Source organism: Cyanistes caeruleus, chromosome 10 (assembly GCF_971803275.1).
Source record: "Cyanistes caeruleus chromosome 10, bCyaCae1.hap1.1, whole genome shotgun sequence".
Taxonomy (NCBI): domain Eukaryota; kingdom Metazoa; phylum Chordata; class Aves; order Passeriformes; family Paridae; genus Cyanistes; species Cyanistes caeruleus.
The window spans coordinates 15,299,034-15,324,470 of record NC_141710.1 but is presented as its reverse complement, the minus strand read 5'-3'; the positions used below and the strand labels follow the sequence as shown (position 1 = coordinate 15,324,470).

Genomic DNA, 25,437 nt, shown 5'->3' with positions numbered 1-25,437 from the left:
GTTTGAAGTATAGACAATTTTATACACTTACACATTTATATATATATATATATATATATATATATATATATATATACTTAAGCTTTCCTGATCTTGCCTACAGCTCTTTTTGGAGAAAGCTTGTGTTAGTCTTGTAGATATGGATGCTAAACTTGCTGCATGATGCAGTAGTTCTGTACCTGAAATAAAGATAAGGTGAACAATTCCCACAGCTCTATTAATAATTTTCCCAGCAGGAAGAATAATATTCATCCTCCACTTCAGACTGGTCACTTTCTGCAGTGTTATAAAATATCTCTCATACATCCAAAATCACTCCAAAATGAAGGACTGCTTTGCTCTGATTTAAAAAGGATTAACACAGAGTGCAAATACAATGCTGATAGATAATGGCATTTCTTTCTAAAGCTTCTATTACTTTCAGATTTCCAATCACCTGATGGACAAGTTCACCCCAAGTTACAGGAGCAGGCGATCCCTTTTGTTTACCCCTTTGGCATATAAAGGAGATTTGTAAAAGCTTTTCCCATTTCTCTGAATCTGAGACTGACAAAGCAGACAGTCACAGTGAGTTCAGAGCAGACATTACCAAGACTTTTCAAATATCTTGTTTCTGAGGATCTGCATTATTTTGCTATTTAGTGAATCCATCCATCCATGCATCCACCGATCTGCAGTGAACCCCACAGTTATCCATGCACTAATGTACAACCATTACTTTTGCACAAACACAAAAACCCTCTCCATCCACCCTCATGTTGTGCTGGGGCTGGTATTGCAGCAGGAGCTCCCAGACTGGGACCTTGTGGTGCTTGTCAAAGAAAAACATCTTTTTCTTCAGCAAATTTTACACTGGTCCTCCCAAGGTCACCTTTCTGATAAATCAAACACTAAAGGGTTGCCTTGGATGATATCTTACAGCCTCTCAACAGGCTCTCACGTCCCAGCATGGCAAGAGCTGTCACACTGTGAATGAAAGAAGCACCCTGGGAATTTTCACATCCAGGCATGCAGCTTCCAGAAGAGTGTTTGGGAGCACAGGTGTAGCAGGCAGGCAGGGCATGGCAAAGCCAGGATCTTCTGCCCTGCATTTGTTGTCGACCCCTGCACATCTTCATGTCCTGCTCCCATCTCATCTCACCACTACTCTTGCCTGTCTTCCGTGGATGGCTGTTTTTGGGGAGGAAGAGGCAGGGAGGCATGGGATGAGGGAAAGGGACAGCATTTGAGAGAGGAGAAAGATACTGGGACAGCTGATTCATGGCTCATGAAGGGGAGGGATAGGAATCTACACCCCTGAAGAGGCACCAGCCCAGAAGGAAAGATGCTGAGGAAGCATCTATCCCCTGCAGCAAGGACCAGGGGAGACATTTGCAGTTGTCCATGAGAGACGTCTCCCCCGTGATACTGCCACATTATCACCCCTGCAAGAGCTCCCCTTCCCCTTCTTGGGTGTTTAGAGACTTCACAGGGCAACCCCAACCTTGCATGATCAAGGCTCAGCTCCATCACCCGTGTCTGGTCCCTCAGTCCTGCCCCTGCAACACACAGCAGCAGGCAGCTCTCATCAGCCACACAGGCTGGGAGGGCTCTGCAGGATAAAACTCTGGATTTTCCCTTCTGTGAGTAGCAGCAGCTAAAGCAGCTCTCCTGTCAGCTTCTCTGGGAGCAAACATGCTGAGAGTGCCCTCTGAAGAGCAAGGCTCCATTTTCCACGGGTGCTTGGAGTCGATGCTTTGCCACATAGGAGAATAGAAAGCTCCAGTCCTCAGGGCAATGGAGAGCCCAACCTGCTGCCAGGTGCCTTGGGGAGTCCTGCTGGTGTGGGTATGAACCACTCTGTCCTTGCTGAGGTCACCCAATGTCCATCCCAGCCGTGACAGTGGCCAGTGTGCAGAGCCTCCTGTCTATCTCCAGCACCCAGAGAGGAGCAGGACCCTGGAGAGCCTCCACTGGCTGGTGTGCACCTCCAGTAGCCCTCAGACTCCCAGGCCAATTAAAATCCTCTTAAAACGATGTGCCTCATACCCAGATCCCTCTGGGGAACTTGCACCTCATTAGTGTAATTGGGAGATATTTCCACTCTAGCAGAGCCCACCCAGCCACTGAACTACCAGACTGTTGTGGGAGTGAGTCTCATAACTTGAGACACAACAGGGTGAAGGGGACCATCAGCTCTGACATCTCGTGGGGACCTTCTCTAATCACTCCTTGCAGGGTTCAGCAAACAATGCAACAGCACTTTTTAAATAGCATCTGTTGTTTCTGTGATGCCCGTGCTCCAACGCCTCTGCCCCGGAGCTCCGCTCCCTTCATAAATTCTTGCCACTATATCTAGGTACCCACAGGTTGTCTACAGTTATGAAAAGCTCCTGATTTTCAAGTGTGACTACCTCCATTAGGAGGTAGTTATCCAACCCCCATGTCACAGATAGGGAAACTGAGGCAGAGGGCTGTGAATTGGAACATGAACAATGCTCTCTCCCTTCTGGCCCAGATGACTGTGGGGCTAGAAAAAGCAGATGTGGGGGGTTCTCCCTCAAAAGTCTTCCCTCCAAAGCTGTTTCCAAAGAGCCAGTTTCGTGGTGTGGATTCTCTAAGGTGCCCTTTCTTCCTGGGACAGCCTGGATATGGCTGCCCACCTTCTCCTAGACTGCCACATCAACTATGCTGTGGGGCAAGAAACTTCTGGCTTATAGTGGGGGCAAAAACTGGTTTTAATGGAGCTGGCACAGGAAGGAAAGCCTGGGGGAGGCAGGGGATGAGGTGATTAGCAAAGCTGCCTGTGCTCTATCCTTCTTTCTTGTGCAGGGAATTTAACACACCAAAGGTTTTCCTGGAGGATAGGTGGCTGATGAGCCTGAAATAAATGAGACCGCAGCATGGGGAGGTGTGAGACCAGCGCTGTGCAGAGAGGAGGGGGCAGCTCTGCCAGCTCCTGCCCTCTACACTGTCACACGGCAGGGCTGGGGAAACTGAGCCCTGATATTCTGATCCCCAGGGATCCCCAGGGAGCTGCTGTGCTCCTGGGAGTCCTGCAGGTGTCCTGCACACTGCCTCACCAGCACGGGTTCAGGTAGCACCACTGCTACCCTGCTCCCAGCTGATCAAGTCAAACACCGAAGGAGAAGCAGCAGCACCAAACTGGCACTTGCTCAGCACAGCAGTAAGTTCCCACCTTAGTGAAGCAGCTGTAACCATATAAAATTGCCATTTTGCTGAATATTTTCTGTCTGCAAAGACCATGTTTGCTGCCTAATGCAAAAGACACAGACCGGGACAAAGTAAGTTCAGCGACAGCGTAAAGACAGAAGGTTTTGATAGAACCTGGCTCAATGAAAAACAAATTTGCATGCCATTTAAGAGGTCTTCTGCTTCCTCTAAGTATTGGCTCCAAACGGATATACAGCAGGACTTGTACGGCAGGATTCTCCCCTTCCTGTCTTAAAAGTATTATGAAAGATTAGTGCCTGCTGTCATCATGGTTTGCAGGCATGTTATTGTTATTAATTATGGTTATTACTGCAGCGCAGACCCACGCAGCATCTGGCCCACAGGCTGCCTGCAGAGCCGGGCTGCCAGCGCGGAGAGCAGCTCCTTCTGCCTGGACAGCTTGGGAGCCAAAGGCCGGCAGCTGCCCGAGCAGCAGGAGCCCACCCGCGCCGTGGCCAGCTGGCTTGGCAGCCAACACGGCCTGCCAGCGAGCCCGGCTGCACGGGGGCTCTCCTGCCTCCAAACACCGCCCGAGGCCTGCCAGGAAAGGTGGGAGTCTGGGGAGCATCCCTGTGCAGAGCAGCAGCCACGCTGGGGTGTCTGGCAAAGCTGGGCGTAGAACAGGAATGAGTTTTCATGAGTGTTTCCAAGCAATGGATTTAGCTCTGGAAGTTTTGCAGAGACCTTTCCTTTCATCAGCCTGGGATGCTTGGGAATGCTGGGGGGGTTTTATGTGGCATTTTTTTGGAGGTGGGGGAGGACTTTGGTATTTTTAGAGGCTCTCCTTCATCTCCCCTGTGTTGTCTTTTAGCTTTCTTTCTTTGAAGAAAAGTGAAGAGAGGAAAGGAAAAAGGAAACGCTCCAAATTGGAATGGGAGGGCTTGAAGCTTTGCTGGAAAGCAAAGGAGAAGAAACCTCCCCTGGTGGCCTTTCCCTGGGGGAAGAATGAAAGGAAATGTGGTGAAATCAAAGTACTCGTGGAAATGTAAATTCCTAGTAAACACCGTGGGGGAAGGAGTCTGTGAATATTTAAGTAACCCTACTTAGTTGTATCAACAGCAGCTCAGCCCCGGCAGGGAGGAGGAGGAGGAGGGAGGGGCTGCCACCTCTCCGAGCCCTGTGACAGGGGACCCCCAATGCCCCACGGCAAGCGATTCATCCCAGGGAATTAATCAGCCTTGCCAGGGAGAGATGCTCCCTGCGAGTTTCTGTTTTTGTGACTTACAGCCATCTCTGCTCTAATGGGAATGGCCAGGTGTTAATGAGCATCCCTGGATGTCTTGGCTGGCTGTTCTTGACTGCAGGATTCACCAACCCCATCCAGCCTTGTCACCCCCAGAAGTGGCTGATGGGCCTCAGCAGCACCTTATGTGTCACTCAGACAGGAGAATTAACAAAGACATCTACTTCATCCAGAAGAATTATTTGCTGAAAAACCTGCTGCAAGAGGAGCAAGGAATGGCTTTTTATAGGAAAGGGTGCTTACCTTTTGTAGGAAGAGTCCATGAAGGTCCTTGCCTGAGAATCTGAGGTCCTGGGAGAGAGGGCTTAGCTGGCACAAGGCTCTTGGCAGGTAGCTCTAGCAGATGACTGCTCAGTAAGTGGCTTGTTCGAGCTGTACAGAACCTGGAAAAATGTTCTTATCTGGAAGAACATTTTGGTAATGAGCATCACAGATCCACATGTGAATGGGGCAGTCCCAAACACCCAGAGTGGAGGGACAGAGACCCTACAAACCCTGAAGGGTGAGCAGACTGTGTCCTGAGCCTATTGCACCAACATCTGTGTACTGGCATGGACACAGAGTCTGCAAAACTCAGGGCTAAGCTGTGATTGTATACCCAAGGTAATTCCAGCAAATTCAGCGATGTCTGCTGCTACTAAAATCCAGAGAAGGTGAAGCTTTTCATTTGGTTTTACATCTCTGTGTCTAGATATCCTCTTCCTATAGAGTCTTTGGGCAGGAAAATGAGAGAAGGACAAATCATGGGATAAAATGTCAGGACAAAACCATTCATTCTATGCATCCTGATGGTTTCCTTCTTTAGGTCTTGGACTTGCTATGACTGTGGGAGTCCTGGACCCAGGAGGTCCCAATGGTGCCTAAAATCCTCTGTGTGATTTCTCCTCCTGGCATCCAGCACATGAACTGCTTGCTTGACTGGGCATGCTGGTCCCCCCCAAAGGCAGGGATGGGGAGCTGTGACCAGGGAGGAAGAAGTGATGAGGAGCTCCTTAAACTTGCCAAATTAGTCTGGAGCTGGTAGATAGCAGAGGCAGACTGTTGCTCAGTCCTCAGCAGCATGGAAGTGTGGCTGCAGTTCAAGAGCCTATTAAAGAGCTGAGACATACACAGACTTCATTAGCCACATGTCAGAAAGCACTTTTTACAGTAAATCCTACTTAATAGCCATATGCTAGGAGAGAATTAAATGCTTTTTAGCTCTCAGACAGTTATGTAAACTTGAGAGAGTAGAAAAAAAAGATAACAAGTACCAGCAGAGGAGTGTTCTGTACATACCAATTATTAATGTATTTATCTAGGCCGTTTATTTATTGAAGATATATTTTTTTTCTGGGACAGGCCTATTAAGTCTGACAGCTTAATCGACACCCAATGGGAAAAATGTCATTTTAAAAAGTAGTTAGACTCCCATTGATTTCAATATAAACTTCATTTTTTATTTTGTATTTTTCCCCAGCCATCACAGTCAGTTTGACAGACTCGTTAACATGATGCTAAACTGCCCCACTCTTTTTTTGAGGACAATAAATTACTATGGAGAAAGCTGCTGTTGTCTTAACAGATGCTTTTCACGGTGTAAACATCCCTTGACTGATAAGCAGAGAAGGAAGAAGCGTGCAAACTAGCCTTTTCATGCTAAATAAATAACAGGGCTGGAGAACTGGCATCGAAATCAATGCTGTTTTGCTCTGCAAAGAATGCTGCACTGGAGGACAGCATGGTTTAGGAGATGGATAATGGGATAGAGAGAGTTTGCTTGGTTATGGTTTGCCATGTTAATCCATCTGACTGTGGGGGAGAGGAGCTCTGCAGCAGACTGGGATGTGGCTGATGAGGGGCTGCAGGGCTCCATCTTGCTCTGGCACGGTCAGAGTGGGTCTGTCCCCTGCCAGGTCCCTTCATCCAGGTGATGGGCACTGCAAGGCTTGCAGCAGGAGCTGACTAACCTGCAGCTCACAGACTGAAGGGACCAGCCTGAGGTGACACTGGCTGGTGGCTCGCAGGCCAAACTGGCTCATGCTGCCACGTTTGGCACAGGGGAGCCCCTGCCAGCCACAGCACTGCCTGGATCCAAGCATTAGCCAGGATCCAAGGTTAGCTGGTGGCAGTTCTCTGCTGGTGTGTGGGTGAGAAATCCACACCTGTAGTCTGGAGAAGAGACTGGGGGCCATGGAGTTCATTAGTAAGGGCCAGAGCCAGATTGCCAGCACAGATCTGGGCTTTCTGAATGTCCACTCCAGAAGAGATGGGGAGGACAGATCTGCAGGCTTCTGCATGAATACCAGCTCCACCTGGGCAGGGGCAAAGGGAAATGGCCAAGCACATGGGGCTGCAGGTGGTGACTCAGCATCATCTGGCTTCTTTCAACACTTCTCAGAGGTCTCTCCATGACAGGCATTTAAAGCTGAGTTCCCCCTTTGACAGCAGCAGCTCCACCCAAGGTGGTATCATGAGACATCATTCTCCAGGATGGCAGCACCCTCTTTCCCAAAGAACAGATTCCTGCAGACAGCCACACTGGCATGGGTCATCTCTCAGGGGCTGAGGCTTGGGCAAGCCACCTGTGAATCACTGACCAAGGCTTGCAGTGCACCCTCATCTTTACATTGAGTGCTGCTGGGCTGTATTGCTTGGTTCTTCCTTCTCAACCACAAATAAAGGGGCAGAGGTTTTGTTTTAAAACTGAGATTTTGTCAGGCAAGGCAGTCTGAGAGGGATATTTCTGGGTCAGGACACCTTTATCCCTGCCTGACAAGATGGTCCTGGCTGTTGTCCCACCCACAGTGTTTGAGGCTGGGGTAGCAGCAGAATGTCAGAGCTCCTGCTGTCCTCCAGTGCCTGGAACACTTATAGGAACAGACAGTGGTCACGCTCAAAGCCCCTCACTGTCACTGGGGCAGCAAGCAGGAAATAACAGAGTTAAATATTTCTGCATTTCTATTTAATTCTTGTATTTGACCCTGCTCAGGATCCTTTTCTTACAACCACGACATCCAGGTCTTCTCCCGTGGGTGCTTCCTTAGAATCCTTATTAACTGCAGCACTGAGTCAGAAAGTCCCTGGTTTTCCTGGCATCCCCTTTCTTCCTCCCCCTCAAACCAGCCCTCCCCATCTACACATTCCCAGCTCAGAGCACTGCATTAATGCTCCATTTTATTGCATGCTCTTAATGACGCATCTGCAGATACTTCCCCTCTCTAACTGAGCAAATTCTTGCTGGGATGGAAATTTTAAAATGGGAGTCAGATTGTTTCCACATCACAAGGCACAGCCAGGCTTTAAATACGACAAAATTCCTGAAATCCGTTATCCTGTCACCTAAGTATTTAAATAATTAACTACAGAAACATCCCACAGGCCTGGCTGAGAAGGCGAGAGTGTTTGCATACTAATTGATCACTAAATGCAAAGCAAACAGCTCATGGATCTGTCAATAATTACTTTAGAAGAGGCAGCCTCGGTCACTAAAATGAACTTAATCTACTCAAAGGCTCAGCAGCACTTACAGGTGTAAGCACCAGCTCTGGCTGTTCACTTTAATGACTTTATTATTTCAGTGTCATTAGCCCTGTTCCTCTCCAAGTTTTGCTAATGGGCACGCACATAACCAGCCTTTGCTACTGAATCATTCTCCCACTTCTTTATTTATTCCTTTCACTCTGTGGGGGCTGCAATTGCTTTCTATATCTATGCACACACATATATTGATCTTCTCCTTTTTATTTTTTTTCTTAATTAGAACTGAAAGGACAATTTTCTTGCTGAAGGTGGCAATCAGAGGAAAGCACTGCTCATTTCCGAGGGGCTCCCACCTCCAGATCCTCAGCGCATGCTGTGCATCCCGGGCTCCCTTACATAAAGACACATCAGAGCGAGGAAATGAGCCTGGCTGCTGTTTAACCATTGGGATGCTATTGCAGATCTTCTCTAGGAGCTTGGGATGCTGAAACAAAGCCAGAGCATCCTCTGAGCTTGTTCCTTCCTGTCCCCCTGGCTTCTGGTCCCCCCCTGAATGTCTCTCCAGGACCTTGTCAGAATCATCCCCAAACATACTTGCTCTCTGTCCAGCTTGTCTCTTCTCTCTTCTTTTCCTCCTGCCCCAAAGCCCCTGCACTATCTTATCTTCAAAATGCTGCCCTGCCTGTACCAAAAACCTTGGATTTGCTCAAGGGAGGCAGCTGCCTCGGCTTTCCTGGGTCTCCCCTGCCTCAGCTTCCCTGGCACTGCTGCTGCAGGCTCTGTTAATGAGGATTGGTGCAGGGAACTCTGAAGCTCCCTTAGTAAAAATCTCCCTGGGACTGACCCAAATCCATCTCAGAACTGCAGGGGCAGATGTTTTTCAGGATTTTCTGTGAAATGACATATCAGCATCTGCATTCCCATCATTCCCAGGTGGGAGATGGATGTGGCGGGGCAGTGACTGGAGACAGATAATTTTACACTTTCTGGATATTACTTGAGTAAAAGGAAGATGGAAGTGAATAGAAGGAGGTGTTGATCTACAGGGAGCTTCACAGACTCCCTGAGCTCTGCTGAGCACTAATAATGCCCTTCAGTGTGCACACTACAGATGAGGAGTACCCAGAGCCCCCTGCTGCCTCCAGCCCCAGTGTCTCTGCACCCCATGGCCAGGTGGACATGTCCCTTTTCCTTTATTCTTGCTGGGACAGGGGATCTTTCAAGCAGCCACCCCTGCATTTATGCAGCACATTAGACTTCCCAGGCCATGCTGGGCAGAGATGGGAATTTCGCATCATGATCCCTTTAAAAACATTAGTATTTCTGCATTAAGCAACGACCCCTCGCTGCCTGGGCTCAAAACCCTCCTTTAGTCCAAATTCCAGCAGGATGGAGGACCAGACTCGCCCTTTTCAAAGTCAGTCAGCTAAAAAATGGGAAGAAAGTTTCCCTGCAGGCATCTCAGCATTGCCTGGAGGTGATGGTGATGTTTCTTTGAAGCACTTGTAGTCACACATCCCCCAGTGCAGGACAAGGGTGGCAGCCAGCTCTGACTCTGCCATCCCCCTCCTCGAGGATGAAGTAGCGATGGGGGTTGCTCCTTTTAACCCAGAGTACAGAGCTGCTCACCAGGAGTGTGAAAAAGCACCTCGTAGGAGGATTATTTGCCTTGGCATTAAGCTTGAATAAACAGGCAGAGGACACCGGGTGAGGGATGGAGAGCGCTGAGCTCAGACACACGCTAATGAATGTGGCATCCTTGAGTGTGTGAAGGAAGGGAAGGCAGACAGAGCTGTCTGTGTGGGAGGCCTCAGCACTGGCAGTACACTAATCAGTACAGCCTCTGCCTCAGCCCTGCTATTGCTCAACCCATTTGTTGAGCTGTTATCACAAAGCTTTCTCATAGCCCACCCCTTTGGCAGTTCTGGCTCACAGCAAAAGGCAACCTTTGGTCTTCTTCAGAGCATCCTACTTACAAGATCACCTGTGACCAAAGGGGGACTGCTTCCACATCTACCAGTTGCATCCTACATCCCACTGCCCAAATTGCAGCCTCATTAAGCCAGTCTCTTTTTTCCAAGTCATGTGGTGCCGATATTTATTGAGCTACCTTGCTCAGGGCATCTTCCTTTGTTAGAGATTGATATAATTTTAAAAATCAGGTCCTTTTTCCTTATTTTGTGGGGTGAAGGGATGATTTGTGTTGCTGTCAAAAGTCTCTCTGTTATCTGTTGTCAGCAATGTCCCAGCCCCTCTGTCCCTTGTGCTGTGTGTGCTGGTTTGCAGCCTTTTTCCTCCTTTGTTGCAATAATCAGTGAGGTAGGAACGAGAAGGCTGGAAACAGCTTTTTTAACAATCCCTGCCACCACTCCACCACCAGCCTCTTTGACTTCGTGATTTATTTCTTTTCAGGAGTGAGCTAGACTGTGAAATCACTTTGAAGTTTTGCTCCTGAGAGGAAACATCAGGAAAGTATTAATACAACCCATTTTTTTTTTTCCATGCTAGAGGTAAAAAAGAAAACCAAGGCAGAAATAAGAAGAGCTCCTGCAGAGTTGTTTACTCTAGATTAAACTGTCCTAGACTCTCCAGATCTTAACAGCTTTAGCTGAGGAACAGGCTGAAAGTGATTAATTTATAAGGTGACAAATATAACTTGCAGGCAAGAGGCAATGTGACTGTTCAGCTGGGAGCGAAGAGGCTGTAAACAGGTTGTTTCACCCTGTGAACAATATATTTGCTTTCAAGCTGGGGATAAAATTCAGAGCTCCAAATACCTTGGGTTTTGGTACCTAACCCAGAGCTTTTTGGCCATAGCTTCACCAGTCTTGTTGAGAGCCTTTTACCAGCTGATGGACATTCATAGGTCTGTGTGGCCTGAAGGCCACAGGACCCCCTGGGAACTGCTGTGATGAGTGGTTCATCCAAAACCCTCTGGGCTGGTGCTCTGGGGTGGGCAGGGGAACATTCAGAGGGAAGGCACCTGCAGGGGGATGTAACCGTGTGCCTGTTGCACCCATCTCCCCCAGGGGCTGAGTGGGGGCTGGAGCTACATTCTGTGTGCAGGCACAGTTACCTGACTCACAAGTTCTCTGCAGAAAGCCAGATGATCTCTCAGGACTAATGACATTAATTGTGCCTGGATGAAAGCAGACGCACGCTGCTTAATTTATTCTTCCTGTATTGCTGTTGATTGCTTGTTATTCTATTACCCCCCCACTGGATAGATCTTGTACTCAATTATTACACTGATGACCTGCCTTTGCTGCTAATGTGACACTCTTGTTTCCTCTTCACTACAACAGCCTCTGAAATAACATAATGCATCAGTTCTGTGCAGCAGCACACGGGGCTGGGCGCTCTGTGGCTCTCACGCTGGCGCTGAGCGATCCCTGCAGCAGGAGACACCATCCTTCTGTGGTGTCGGCTAAATTAAATATCCTGTGAGCTGGAGTTGTCTCTGCTGCTGTCCCCAGACCCAGTGTTTTGACCAGGTGCTAGAGGCTTCAGAATTATTGATCTGGGTAAACTGGGGAATTGTGAATAAGGTTGTTCCCTCCAACAGAAGGAGGGATCTCAAGGAGATATATGAAGGCATTGGCTCACTCCTCGTAGCTACTGCAGCTTTCCCATATGTCTTCCTGTTAAAATGTGCTCTGGCTTAACTAAGACAAGAATTAGAGGAAGGCTAAGTTCTGCAGGAAAGAAAAATCTGGCAACTCTCAGCCAGGATGTGGGATGCCTTTGTAGCCCAGCCCATCAGACGATGGGGTGCAACACAGACTTGTGTTCTTCCTGACCATAACTTGGGAGATCATTCCTTCCCACCCAGAGCTGTGACACGATACCTTTAGAGCAGCAAGACTGGAGTGTTGGTCCACAATGCCTCCCAGAGCCCATTCTTTAACCTTCAGCATGGTCTGGCCAGGCTCAGCAGGGAAGAGGGTCACAAGCACACAAGCTGAATGAGACTTGGAGGAGCCATGTCTGCAGAGCAGAGCATGCTCATCCTGCCACCAAGATCTGCCTGTCTTGAGCTGAGCGTCTTGGGTTCAGAGTGCTTTCGTTCCTTTTTGTGCTCTCTCTGAGGTTTGTCTCTATTGCCTGCAGTGTCTGGCAGCTCTCTTGCACCCTCTGTGTTGCTGTGACTGTGCTGCATAAGGAGCATGCTGGAAATGGCTTGATTGCCCCAAAACTGTGCCTAGGACTACCTGCAACAGACAGATATGGAAGAGTGAGAGGCTGGTCCTCTGCAGAAGGGTTCAGAGTCACTCTGAGCCTGCTCCAAGCAGACCCACATTCCCCCCCAACTCAGCCTGAGTGAAGACTTGATGTTCCCTGTACAAGAAGGGCCTGTGTGGTTTTACCTTCCTCACTGCCTCCTTCATCCCTGATGTATTTCAAAACAAGAGTTTTCACAGTTAATTTTTCCAGTTTCAGAGAAAAGCCCTTCCTCAAGGCACCAGTTTTCTCACTCAATAGCTTTGTTTATATCACTGGCTGCTAACAGGCTTCCAGAAGCCAGGCTCCAACTTGTCTCCTAATAAAAAAAGTTTCAAAGAAGACTGGTTTGAGGGAGGTTCCTGAAAGCTACTACGTCCCCAGGTCTTAGCAGCGTTGGTCTCTGATAAAGCCAATGCTCAGGATGGGTTTTGGGAGCTCTGACCTTTGCAGGGACATTGAGACCCCTTGCAGGGGTGAGGAATGTCTTCTTCCCTGAACTGGAAAACGTAAAAGCAAATTATTCTCAAAACTCAGCCTCTTTATGGCAGTTAAAGGCTGCTGGGGCAGATCCTTCCAAACCATGGCCAAACACCATTAAATGAACCTCCTTCTACTGCCAGCAGTGTTTTATCAGCTCCATGAATTCACAATCCAGGGCTTGCTCCTGGCCTTTGGCGATGACTGTGTGTCTGACTGCTCAGCCCCTGGGGCATCCCTGATGCTCTTCCAAAGTTTCTCCCATGGACCAACAAATAAAACATCCCTGGTGCTAGCAACTGATCTTGGAGATGTTTTATTCCCCCTTCACGTAATGTCCTGGTTTCTCATAAACGCAGGAGGATGCAGCCTCCAGTTCTGCGTGGTACAGAAGTGCCATTAGGGCAGGCAGCACAGGCACTGAGCAGCAGGCAATTTAGGATGATAGTGTGCTAAAACAGTTGAACAACCCACAGTCAATTCAAATGCTTTCTGGCAGCTCTCCCTTCATTTTGGAGATTTCTATCTTACAGACCTGTATAAGAGCGGATTAGTAGAGATAAATTGGATAGCAACTCTGCCTAATGTGTCAGCAAGGCTAGATTACAGCTCTCAGATGCTTTGTAATGCTTGGTGGTACTGTCAGAAGTTTCTCCTAGGTCCTGAAGGAGGCTTTTGTGAGACTTTGCCCAGAGCATGGGGGCCAGAGGGGAGCAGCCAATTCCAGTGCTGAGCTTCATGGTGGTGGTTTCAGGCTGTTCTGTACCCAGATGCTGCCTTGTCCTTGTCTGGCTGTACTAGCTGTCTGCTCCCCAAACTTCTCCATGGGCACTGGGAAGAGAAAGGAGTCTGTCAGAGCACGAGGGGGACTTCAGGCTTGGTGCCATCTCCAAATTGCTCCCTGGAGACATTTTTCCTCCTCCTCAGCTGCATGCAAAGCAGAGGAAGGACCCCCTGTGAATTTATCCTGTTTGAAGTCCTGAGAGGCAGCGAGCTGCCTCCAGTGTGGGCGAGCCTGCCTTGGTGCTTCTACAATTCCCTGTGATCCTCACCCTCCTCTCTGATCTTGTCCAGATGCCACCACCACTTGTTAACTACAGCATCTTCACATGCAGCTGCTCAGCATCACCCAGCTTGATATGCACAGATTCACAGGAGAGGATATCCATGAGCACGTTCCTTTCTGACCATAAATACAGATATTTTTCCTTTTAAATCATGACTATATGAACTCCATTCTATTTACTCCATTACCCACAGGCAAATTGTAAAATGATAGCCCTGTACTTCAGCTGGAGGGCTGTGCTTTGAGCAGCTTCTGCAGTTCAGAAACTCTTATTAATGCTGTGCTGTCAAGGGAAGGGTTGGGGACCAGGGAATGTGTGATTATTCAAGATAAAAATGATGGGAAATACTCCAAGAGGAATATACTAAAAAGACCTCCTAGTCTATTAACCAGTGAGATTGGGGAGTGTACTGAAGCTACTCAGTTAAAACCTTATTTGCCACTCTAGGGGATTTTGCTCACTTTCCTGATTTAATCCACTTACTTTTGCAGCCAGACAGGCAGATGGACAGGGACTGACCCCTCTCTCACTCCTCACCCTGTTATCTGCTGATTTCTGTCTGTCTGACACCATCATTTTGTGGCCTCTGCCTGCATTTTTTAAGGTGTTCAAAGTTGTTCTTTGAGAGATAAATCCTCCTGCAGTTTAACTGAAAAATATGAAATAGTCCTGGCTGGAGCAGGGATTAAGCAGCGAGTCCTTATTTATTTTCTCCTCAATGCTCAAATCAGACCTTTCCTGATGTTCCTATGCAGTGCTGCCCATCCTGTCCCTGCAGAAGGGCACTTCTGGCATCAACCTGCCCTGGGAATTGAGGAGAATCCCCTGACTGAGCAGGGGATGCCCTGGGGGATGACCGGGGACCACAGGGAACACAGGAAGCAAAACAGTCCCATCTGCCCACAAAAATTTCCCATCATTATGTATTTCATCTGCATAATGAAATTTTATTTGTCCTAAAAGCACTCACATACCTGGATGGAAACATCCTTGTGCAAATTTACTTTGTTAATTTGCTTGTTTTTATCAAAATGCACTAACTCTGAACATTAAGTTGTGTTTACTACTCCTCTGGAGAGGTTTTGGAAACCACCTAGCAGTAATCTGGCCTCTAGCTGTAATCAAAATGGGAATCCCCAGAAAAATCTATGAAAGATGGTATCTGGGGTCTGAACCGACAGGTAATGGAGCCTTCAGAGCTAATAACTTCATGCCCTTTTGTTGACTGGCAGCTTCAAAATTGAATGTCTCTGGTTGTTGCTCTTGGGAGCAGAGCTTCCTGTGGCTGTTCCTCAGCAAACAGTGATTAAACTGCAGCTTTATACTGCCTGAAAAAAAAAAAAAAATGGAAAAAGGTAGCTTTGTAAACAAGCTCTCATGACAGGCCCTCCAGTTTGCCCTGATCACCTTGTGCATTATCAAAGTGAACATAATTCTCCATCTTCAAAGTTCTGAGGTTTACTTAAAAATTGCCAGACTAAATTTCCTTAAAAATTATTTTTATTGTTATTACAATCAATGTTGGGAAATTAATTTGTCTTTTTCATTTTGCCATTATTCAGGTTCTTATTCTTCCAGCTTGACTCTGAGCTGCATGGGCAGAGGAGAGCAAGACAGGGACCTTCAGCCTTTGCACAGGACAAAGATGTGGGGATTACTCCTTATTCAGGCAAACCTCTCTGCCGGCTCAGTCCTGCTCTCTTGGCTGCTCAGAGTTTCTGTACCCCAAATGGGAGCTGCCTGGGACAGTCCTAATAGGGTGCTAAGGAATAGCATGTTCTCTCTTTCCTGGCACATGCAGTTGTGTCCTGGACACAGCCAATTCTCCACTCCCAGCTGCTGTATCCCTGTATTTGCCTGCTGAGCAAATATCTGACAGAACATTTGAAAATTAAACACTCCTAAATGTCATAAATGAGCAATCTTTTTATATTACTTTCTAATTTTTTTTTTTATTTGCTATCCTTTGACTTGTTTTTTCCTCTTTTTTCCCATTTCCACTTGGGGTCAGACATGACTGCAGTGGGTGAAACACATGAGCCACCTACAACTTCCCCTTTGCTGTGCCAGGGCTCTGGAGCAGACACTGGCTGTGAGACTGAAGCAGATGCTGATAACAAAAAATATTGAGATTAAACCCAGAAAAATCCATCATTTTCCTTATGCCCTTAAAATAAAACTCCCCTCCTGTTGAACAGGGACTTATTATTGCAGCATCTTGAGAGGAGGGATGTTGCCATATAGCTAATGTGATGATTTCAGGTACAGTTGCTGCTGCCTGATTAAACATCTCTGGGATCAAGCAGACTGCTTGGATTGAACAGGCCATTATTCTATCCCACTAACAGCAGACTTACAGAAGCACGTTATAATTAAAATCAGGATAAATGTCATCACTAAATTTTGATGAAAAGAGCTTCTGGCTTTGCGCACATCCAGTCATGTTGGGTGATGTGCAGAGGACAGATTCTGCAGCTTCCTCTGATTCCTTTCCCTTCAGCACAAGGGAACACATTGTAGTGGTGCATTAGGAAATTAAGGGTATAAATTATAATTCAGAATTTGTAGGACTAGACTAGATATGTTCCTAGTGCCCGAGCCAATGATAACAGCTGCCATGACCTGGGTTCAAAGAAGCTGGCACATGAGGTGGGTGGTGAGACCCTGAGTCCAAGCTCTGCTGTGGGTTTGGAGATGCACTTGAGCACTGTGGGCAGCCTTGGTCATCATGCTGATGTGAAATATTTAGAGGAGTTCCAGAGACGACTGAACCAGTGGAGGAGATGGGAGAGCTGCCTTAGGAAGAGACAATAAAAAAGCTGGGATTCTTAGCAGGGAGAGGAGAAGGTTTGAGGAGGATGTAATCATGAAGGTTTTAGGTAAGGTGGTTAACTGCACCCCACAGCATCCTTACTGAAACTAGCAGGATACCAATTTAAACCAGGTAGAAGGTGGCAGGGATTTTCAGAGAGGCGGGACATGTCCTAAAGACATGCCAGGAGACTGTGGACCCTGGCAGTGTCAGCAGGGCTGGTGCAAGAGCAGATGTTTTTGAGGCTGTCCTTCAATCCATAGCATGGGACAGATGCAGCACAGAGCACAGCACTGCCCCACTGCTCAGAGCTTGGCAAACTCTCCTGGTTTCCCTGTGTGAGATATTCAAGTAAAGGCTGTAAAATTCCTGAGGCTGCTTTGCATGTGGGATGTTTGTCATGATCAGCGTGGGGTGTCACTTAAAACCTGATTCATCCAGATCCCCTTGGAATGTCATGTTTAATATGAATTATCTTTTATCCTCCGGCAATTTTCTGACTGCTCCTCTCTATAGATCCGTGCGATATAGAAAATGCCATGTATCTTCTTTCATGCAGCCAGTGTGGAAATTAAACATCTTACCTCCTCAAGGGACAGATTTTCCCCCAGGCAGGAGCCCAGGTAGCAGAGCAGAAAGGTTTGTCCCTTCTGGATGCAGAGACACAGCCTTGGTCACAGCCCCTTGGGGACACATGCTGTTTGTGCCCCACAGCCCAGGTAAGCGCCCCTGCACCAGTGCTGCTGGCTTCCACCTCTCTTTCTTGTCAGGAAAAGGCAGGAAAGAGATAAAATCCTTCCAGGGAGGATCCAGTGCAATTCTTACATCATGAGATGCCTGAATCTTTTTGTAAATGTGAAGCCCCCGGATTTGTGTACATGAGGCATAAGCAAAGGGAGCCCATCCACACCTCCCAACCCCACACAGCATGGGTCATTTCCCAGAGCTTTTCCTCTTGGAAATGTTTTCCATAATTTGTCTGGGTTTTCCCCTCTGACCCCACACTGGCTCAGCACCACCTCATTAGTCCCACAGAGGTTTTCCTCTCTCAGATGCTGTGGTAACTTCAGCCAGCATCAGGGCCCTTACAGCCCCTTGCTCATCCCCTCACCAGCAGGATCAAGGGGACAATCAGCAGGGTAAAAGCCAGGAAATTCATGGGCGGAGATAAAGACAGTTCAAAAGGGAAAGCAAAAAGTACTCAAACAAGCAAAGCAAAACAAGGACTTAATTCACTGCTGCCCATGGCCTTGCAGGTGTTCAGCCATCCTGGAAGAGCAGGGCCTCATCACACATAACTGTGACTTGGGAAGACAAGCACCGTCACTCCAAATGTAATCCTCCTTCTTCTCACGATTTTATATACTGAATGTGATGCCATAGGGTCTGGAATACCCTTTTGGTCAGTTTGTGTCATCTGTCCTGGCTGCATTTCCTCCCAGCCTCTCCCCCATCCCCATCCTCCACTTCATCGTGCAGTACAAAAAGCAGAAAAGGCCTTGTCTCTGTGTAAGTCCTGCTCAGCAATAACAAAAACATCTCTGTATTTTCAGCCCTGCATCCAACACAAATCCAAAACACAGCCCCAGGCCAGGCACTGTGAAGAGAGTTAACTCCACCCTAGCCCAGCAGGATTTGCTGCTCCAAGGCCGGAGCATCAGGGGAGCTCTGTGCCCCAAAGGCCCAGCAGAAGAGGCAGCCCTGTGGCTGGGGAGGCTCTGGCCCAGTCTCAGCCTGCAGTAGCCATGCATGGATGTCACTGTCGGACACAAAATGATTTACACAGAACTGCTCGAGGTGTGGTAGAGGAAGAAGCAGCTTTTTTCTGTTGTTTCAGTATTTATAGGTTTTTGACAAGGGCCAGGGATTGGATAGTCAGGTTACCACCTTCCTAACCACACTGGGCCTAAGAAACGTCCACCAAAAAACATATCTTTAATAGAATGTATAAACATCTATGTTTATAGTTACTTTCCTGGGAAAGTGTTTAGAAACTATGAAAACAATGTCAGAAAACTCTATTTTCAGGGCGACACATGGACACATCCCTGAGCAGGACCAAGGCTGTGGGCTGAGCAGTGTCTGAGCCTGGAGCAGGAGCACTGGCCACCCCACAAAGCTCAGCCTCACGGGCAGCTCCAGGCCAGCAGCCACATGTGACAGGAGTGTGTGATGAGTGCCTGTGGGTCTCTGCACGTGCCCACTCCTTGTCCTTGCCCCTGCAGGTACATATGCTTGCGAGCACTCGTGTGAGCCTGCCTGTCCAGACTCCTAACCCCATTTCTCTGGGAAGAAGCCACTCAAGAGCTCTTTCCAAGTAACAATTCCAATAAAGAAACCTGCGCAGATGGTGCGTAAAGCTTTTATGAATCAAGCCCTTAATCAGGATGTCGGGTTTCCGAGCACATCCTTCAGGCCTTGCAGCCCTTTAATGCATTCATCACATTAAGAGTTAATTTACAACACGCGGTTTGAGGCGAGCTCTCGGCCCTTCGGTGAGGATCTGCCTGAAGTGTGAGCCGTGCATTAACAACCCAAATGTATTCCACTCTCAGGAAAAAAAATTACCCCGGATATTTTTGCCCTTCAAGGGAGACTCTGGGCCGTGGAACAACATAGCAATGGTGTGACAGGACCACCACAGCGTTCATGAATTTTAGATGCCTGCGAGAAATTATCTATTTTTCTGGACCCTTGCTGGGCTCAATCAGTTCCTCCGTGGTTGGTGACAATTAAAGAACCAATATGATGCAAGGAGGATATTTTAGACACTGCTCGACACCAAGGCTCCCATCTCACTGGCTTTGGCCTCTTCCCTAGGAGAGGAAGTCCTCCTAGGGAACAGGACATGTCCCTTGTTTCTCTTTCCCCAAAAAGGATCAGCATGTTTAATGTGCTTCCAGTTTCCAGGAAATGGGTTTTAATCTCCAAAGGTTGTGTACCTCTATGCATAAATTACGATTATGTTAGAGGAAGAGGAATTCATTGCCCAATACCCTCTGCCCATGCAGGATACTGGGAAGTCTTGGGGCTGGACTGTGGAGCACTGTGGTCCATGCAGTGTGGGTATAAGAAAAGCACATTTTCCCATCCTTCTCACTTTACTTCTCTCTTTTTTTTAATGCAGATGACAAATTTCAGACTATTTTTCTCAATTGAGACAGTGCTATTCTGGAACCAAACCACAAATCTGCTGGTCAAACAAAAAGGCCATGCAAAGGCTTTCTTAAACAGCATCCTGGGGAGATCTTGCAGAGCTTTGCAAAGCTCTGCAGATGCAGAAGGTCACAATAGTAACAGTGTATTGTCGCCCCCGCCTCTCCTTTGTCTTCTTTCTCATAGAAACTGGTCAAAAACTGAGGCACAGGGAGCATGAAGGGAGATTACAAAGCCACACTGCTGGCACTGGGACACTTTTCCCCCTCCTCAAACCCACTGTCCCCCTTTGCTGCACCAGCATTGCTGCAAGGCACAGCTCCCTGTCACATCCCAGCTGCAGGAGTGGGTTCCGCTGTGCTCAGTAACGTCATACGCAGAGAGAGAAGATAATAATCAGCTGTGCCCCTAATAGAGATGGCCAGAAAAGCTTTACAGTTTTGGATGAAGAAAAAAAGGCTATTTTGATTTAAATGAAAATCTTTTTCAAAATATATCAATTTCAGCACAATATTGTCTAGGGAAAAGAGGCTTAAATTATCCTGTATTCATATACTGGCTTTGGATGATTTCCATTTTTCATCTGTTTTGATTCAAAAACAAATCCACAGTTTATACCTCTCATATAGCTTTAAAGGTCAAACCAAGAAGAAGCTTGAATTCACTAAAACTAGACATTGGAATTAAAAGAGCTTTTACAAGCTGAGAGTATGTTGGAAGAGTTTAAAACTTCATGGTTTTCTACTTCAGAACTGGGGATAAAAAAAGAGAAGGATTTAAAAAATTTTAATGAAAAAATTACGAGGTTCCCACACAGCTCTTCTTCTGAGGGACTGGCATGATGGAAGAAGGAAATCAGAGTTCCCATCCCTGACCTGTGGAGGAGATTTGGAGATTTGGAGATTTGGACACCTCTCTTTAAACAAAAAAATAAAAAAGCTTATTTTTCTGTCATGGGTTTCTTTCATTTTGTCCCATTCAAATTGTTTAACTTTTCTACAAAGTAAATAGAACAGACCTGTTAGGCTTTGCCTGGACCTTGCTTAGAGCAGCATCCCTCCATCAGGGTGTTTTCCTCTTCCTTGGTCTGACTTATTTTAAACAGCCAGAAGATGCCAGTGCTTTCATTAGGTGAAGTTTTCCCAATCCTCCAGTTAAAAACCCGCACATTTCTTGGAATGCCTCCAGCCTCTGCTCACTTCTGTTGTGTTTTCCTCAGTGTTCCTTGCTCAGCAGAAAGACTCTGCCTGTGAGCACCTTCCCAGCATTTCAAAGCCTGGCCACAGCTGATGTTGTTTCTCTTCTCTGTTGCACAAGGATCTCAGTCAGGATAATGCCACTACCCAGCTGACCCTGTGTTTATAATGGGCGAGGAAAGTTGGGTGTCACTGAAAAAGCTTCAATTTCCCAGCCCAGGCAAATACTCCATTGACTCATCCAAAAGAGCAGAGACAAGTTCTCTTCTGCACAACAGGCAGACAAATAATCCTCATGCAGTTTATCTCAAATCTCTTGATCCAGTCTTTGAATCTGGGAGCTTATATCATGTAAATACGTATGAAAGCCTATTAGCTCCTTTGATCATATTAACCTGCTGCTGTTCACAATTAGTTTGAAGTCTTTGTCTGAAAAGCTCCACATTAGTGTAAGAAGAGACACAAGGGAGGAATTCAGCCTGTCAGAAGAAAATGACTTTCGAGAAAGTGAAAATTTTGTACAGTTATGTGATTCAAACATAATTCTTCGTAGTTGAACATGAAAACCAAATCCAGCTGTAGCACAAAGAACTCCAGGATGCCACTGAGCCCTCTGCAAGGCTTGTCTCGGGGCAGACAGTCTCTGGCTGGGTGTGGACACAGTGTATAATGGGGTGACAAATTGTGACAGCATGGAAAAATGTCAGGGTCAGGGTCAGGACATTAAAGAATTTATGATCTAAATAAATAAATATTTTTGGGAATGTTGTTTCCATTTTAAGGTCTTATCAGGACCTAGTGCAGATGAAATGCTGCGTTTTCAGTCCAGTATCTTGTCTTATTTGTGGGATGATCCCTCCCTCTCTGGAGGGACTTGATTTTGTGTTCTTTGAAAACGTGTTGATCAGGTCATGGGAGAGAGGATTTTGTATGGTGCAGTTTCACCTTGGCTGTTAATTATATCAATTTCATTGCCTGGAATACCCTTGTCTGGAAGGGATGGCCATCCTGTTTTCTCCAAACACTGCCTGACATAATTTTTGGAGTAAACTGTTGGAGAAGCTCTCTAACCTTGTGAGATCTGAGCTTAAACCCATCTCCTCTGTCCCATTCCCCTGACAATTTTTGATTTTTAGCCCCTCCAATTAGGTGAAAGGATCAAGGATCATTGTTTTACCTATGGAAGGTATGGAAATTAGTGCTTCTAATCTTGGATTTCTGCCTTCATCTGCCACTGTTTGAGGTGGCTGGAGCTGCAGCCTCCCAAAGGAAATGTACAAAGCAGCCACTTTTCCACTTGAGCAATAGCTGCAGTGTCTCTTGCCTGCAAAGACGATATAAGTGATAAAACACTCCATCTGAGCCAGGCACAGCCAGGTTTCCAGTTTAATTAAATGTGAGGATCTGTTGTAGGGGGAAGGGAAGAAATCTAACCCTGTTCAATGAGGGTATTCCAGAGGGAGCTGGTTAAAATAATCCACGCGGCTAATTAGCCATGTTATTTTCTTGTTATTTCTGTTTACCCTGCATAGTGTCAAATGTTTATAGTGGCTATACTCCAACCATCAGCAAAAGGAAACAAAGAGCATCCTCTAAACATGACGCTGGAAGAAAGTTCACTCTACCACGTCCTAATCTGTGCAAGGCTTTGGGAGATCAACATCTCTACACAGCTCCTTGGTCTGTCAGTGCTAACAAGATACAGTGGTTCTCCCTGTTTCATGTGTCTGGCAGTGCTCACATGCTCTGGTATTCCTGGAAAAAGCCTACCCCACATTGCTAAAAAATCTGCTAAGCTCCTTGCTCTGCAACTCACCCTGCTGCCTTCCCTGTAGCTGACAGCCAGTCCACACAATTAGAGTTAAGTGCTTTGGTTTTCAAGAGGGAGATGGAGGCAGATGAGAGCTACACATGCCTCATGTTTTGTATTTGTACAAGTCCTGATTTAGCCCTTGCAGAGGTTGACGTAGAGCAGCAAAGAGGCTCTTATGGCCACTCTGAAGGACCCTGTTGGCAAAGGGACTTGTGTCCTGACTCTGCCTCACTGAGCCATCGATGAACTGTGTGTGGCAGAAGTGCACCAAGGTGGCAAGAGGAAAAGAAATCCACTTGTAAACCTAAAAAGAGTTTGGGAAACCTTCACCTGAATGTGACAACCTGGTTTGTATCAGACAGCAAAGTGTTTGCTTAAAAACGCCAGCAAAATATCTCTGTACACAGAGCAAAGCCTTCAGTAGCAGGAGGAACTGTGCATACAGGACATCAGTTACTTGGTATATGGCACTTTCAGAGCATGTAGGACCTCATAATTGGCAGAAAAGGTGCACATTACAAATTAAAACCAGTTTCAGACCTGTTCCTGCCCTTCTAGCCACAAACACAGTGTCACACCTGGCAGTGAGCAGCAGCAGGGTGAGCAGGGTGAGCTCCTGTTCCTGCAGGCAGAAAAGAAGGCTCCCAGCTGCACAGACTTCCAGCAAAAGCAGTGTCACCTTGGGTGGACTGTGGAAATACCATATTCCTTGGGCTATTTGATAGGGCATGGTACTGGGAATAATAACATCCAAGCATTGCCATGCTTCTCTTCTTACTGAGCCAAGTGACATGTGCTTTTTTGGCACTGTGAGGGACTGTATGCTAAATGACACAGCAGTCAGGCATTTCCAGACTTGTGATAATTTGGGGAGTTGTAAAGAAATAGATTGTTTACCAGCTGGATAGAGAAAGGAGAGGAATCAGGAATGCAAACACTTGAGGTAGCTGTTCTCTGCTCCCCTGCTAGTAATGATACTCTGAGAAATGATAATTCAGGAGCAGCCCTTTACCTGACAGAGATGATTTTCCAATTAGCCAAACTTCCAGGTCACCTCCCATGAGCTCTGTGGAGAACTCACCAATGCATTATGTGCATTATGAAGATCTGCTTGTCATTTCTACCCTTTCAATTCACCTTGCTTTCTGCTCTTCAAAAACTAGGAGAGTCAGGAACAGGTTCATACCTGTTCATATGTTCTATATCCAGAAAAATGCCAGGGTTCTGCTTTACAACAGCTGTGACAATGAGGAAAAAATTACGGCAAAGGGAGCTCTGCTGCTCTCTCTGGGGTTTGTCCTGGGTGTTGGACTCCTGCAAATGCTACTGGATCAATGCCAGTCTCAGGGACCTCTGTAGCAAAAGGTTTGGGCTCAGGGAGAGGATCTGCCGGTCCCCAAGCACACACTGATCTCCATCAGCTCCTGCAGAACTAGAGAAACCTAGCTGTCCAGGTGAACATGAAAGAAACCCACTGCCTCACAGCTGCAATTCCTCACTGATGGATGCAAATTGTCCACAGCTTCATGGGTGGATCCTGCTTTGAGCACCTGGGCTGTGAATATCAGCTTATTTAATGTGTTTTCTTCTCTGAGTCTGCATCTCAGAGGCTTTCATGTGACATTTCCAACACAGCCTGCAGGACATTCTGTGTCTGCCAAAGTACCCTGGCTGAGGGGATTGAGGTCTCTATATAGGCTGTGCTAAATTATGGTTGAAATTGCAGCAGCGTCAGGACTTTTCAGGCTTGCAGGTGTTCAACAGCCTGAACACTGATGGGAAACCTTCCCAAAAATAAATGGTCCATTCAATCAGGAGTGCTCATTGGATATCTGGGTGGAGCTTTCTGAGCCTGTGTAGTCCACAATGTCAAAAGAAAGGGTCAGGTTAATATTTCTAAACTTAAGATTTTACTAGAATTCACTGCTTCTCTGTTGTTTGGCTTCCCCTGACCAAAGACCAACATGCAAGCAGACTTCCTATTACCTTTAATCTTCCTGGGACTCAGAGAAATAGAATCCCAGGGGCTGACTTTCACCTTTTCCTTTAGTAAGGACTCAAGCCACCCTTTCCTTGGGATCTATGAGGATGCTGACTCTGGTGACCAGCCTGGGCAGGACAGGAACCGGAGTAACCATAAGGAGGCAAATGTGACCCAATGAAAATTACTGCTAACCTTTAACTTTCCAATGAAATAGCCACTTCTTGTGCCTGGTGACAGGTGGCCCCAGCCAGTCTGCCTGTGTGATGGACTCAGGGGTCTGGGGATATTCCTTAGATGTGTGATCACAGAGTCAGGACACCACTTGTGTGGCCAGTTCGCAGTCTGTTTTCATCACTGCTGAGTGTTGACAGAGTGGCAGCAGCACTGAGGGGAATGTCTGGGGATTCCTGTCCTCAGACATCAGCACTGGACATTGCCATGCAGAGTGGCCTCTCAGCATGAGGCATGTACCTGTAGCTGAAGCATTTTGCAGCGAGCTCAGGTTCTCATTATTTTCTGTGTCTGGACACAACTCTGTTGCTTCATCTGAGACTGTTTCTTCTCCTTCTGAGGAGCTGGCATGAGCCCACGCACTCCCAGCTGGCAGGAGAGCTTCTGGATAATCACCCTGAAGTTGAGTGCAGTGCTCAGGGCCCAGACTTACAGACCAGGACTGTGCTCACACCACTAACAGGAAGCCAGGTAAGGAGAACCTGCAGAATATCCTGGATATCTGATCCTGGCTACATCTGTGACAAAGACACAAAGCTCACAGCCCACAGCAGAACCT

The 25,437-nt window shown here is 47.1% G+C and overlaps 1 long non-coding RNA gene across 2 annotated transcripts in view; it reads left to right on the top strand.

Moving 5' to 3' along the window:
* Positions 1-25,437, top strand: part of LOC147651319 (uncharacterized) — a 43,535-nt gene that overhangs the window by 14,281 nt on the left and 3,817 nt on the right. Inside the window, exon 2 of one of the 2 annotated variants that reach the window (XR_015274322.1) lies at positions 25,220-25,349. This is a non-coding gene — a long non-coding RNA (uncharacterized LOC147651319). Of the gene's footprint in view, positions 1-8,285; positions 25,350-25,437 lie in introns of those variants that run through there. The other variant, XR_015274321.1, reaches the window with a different exon arrangement.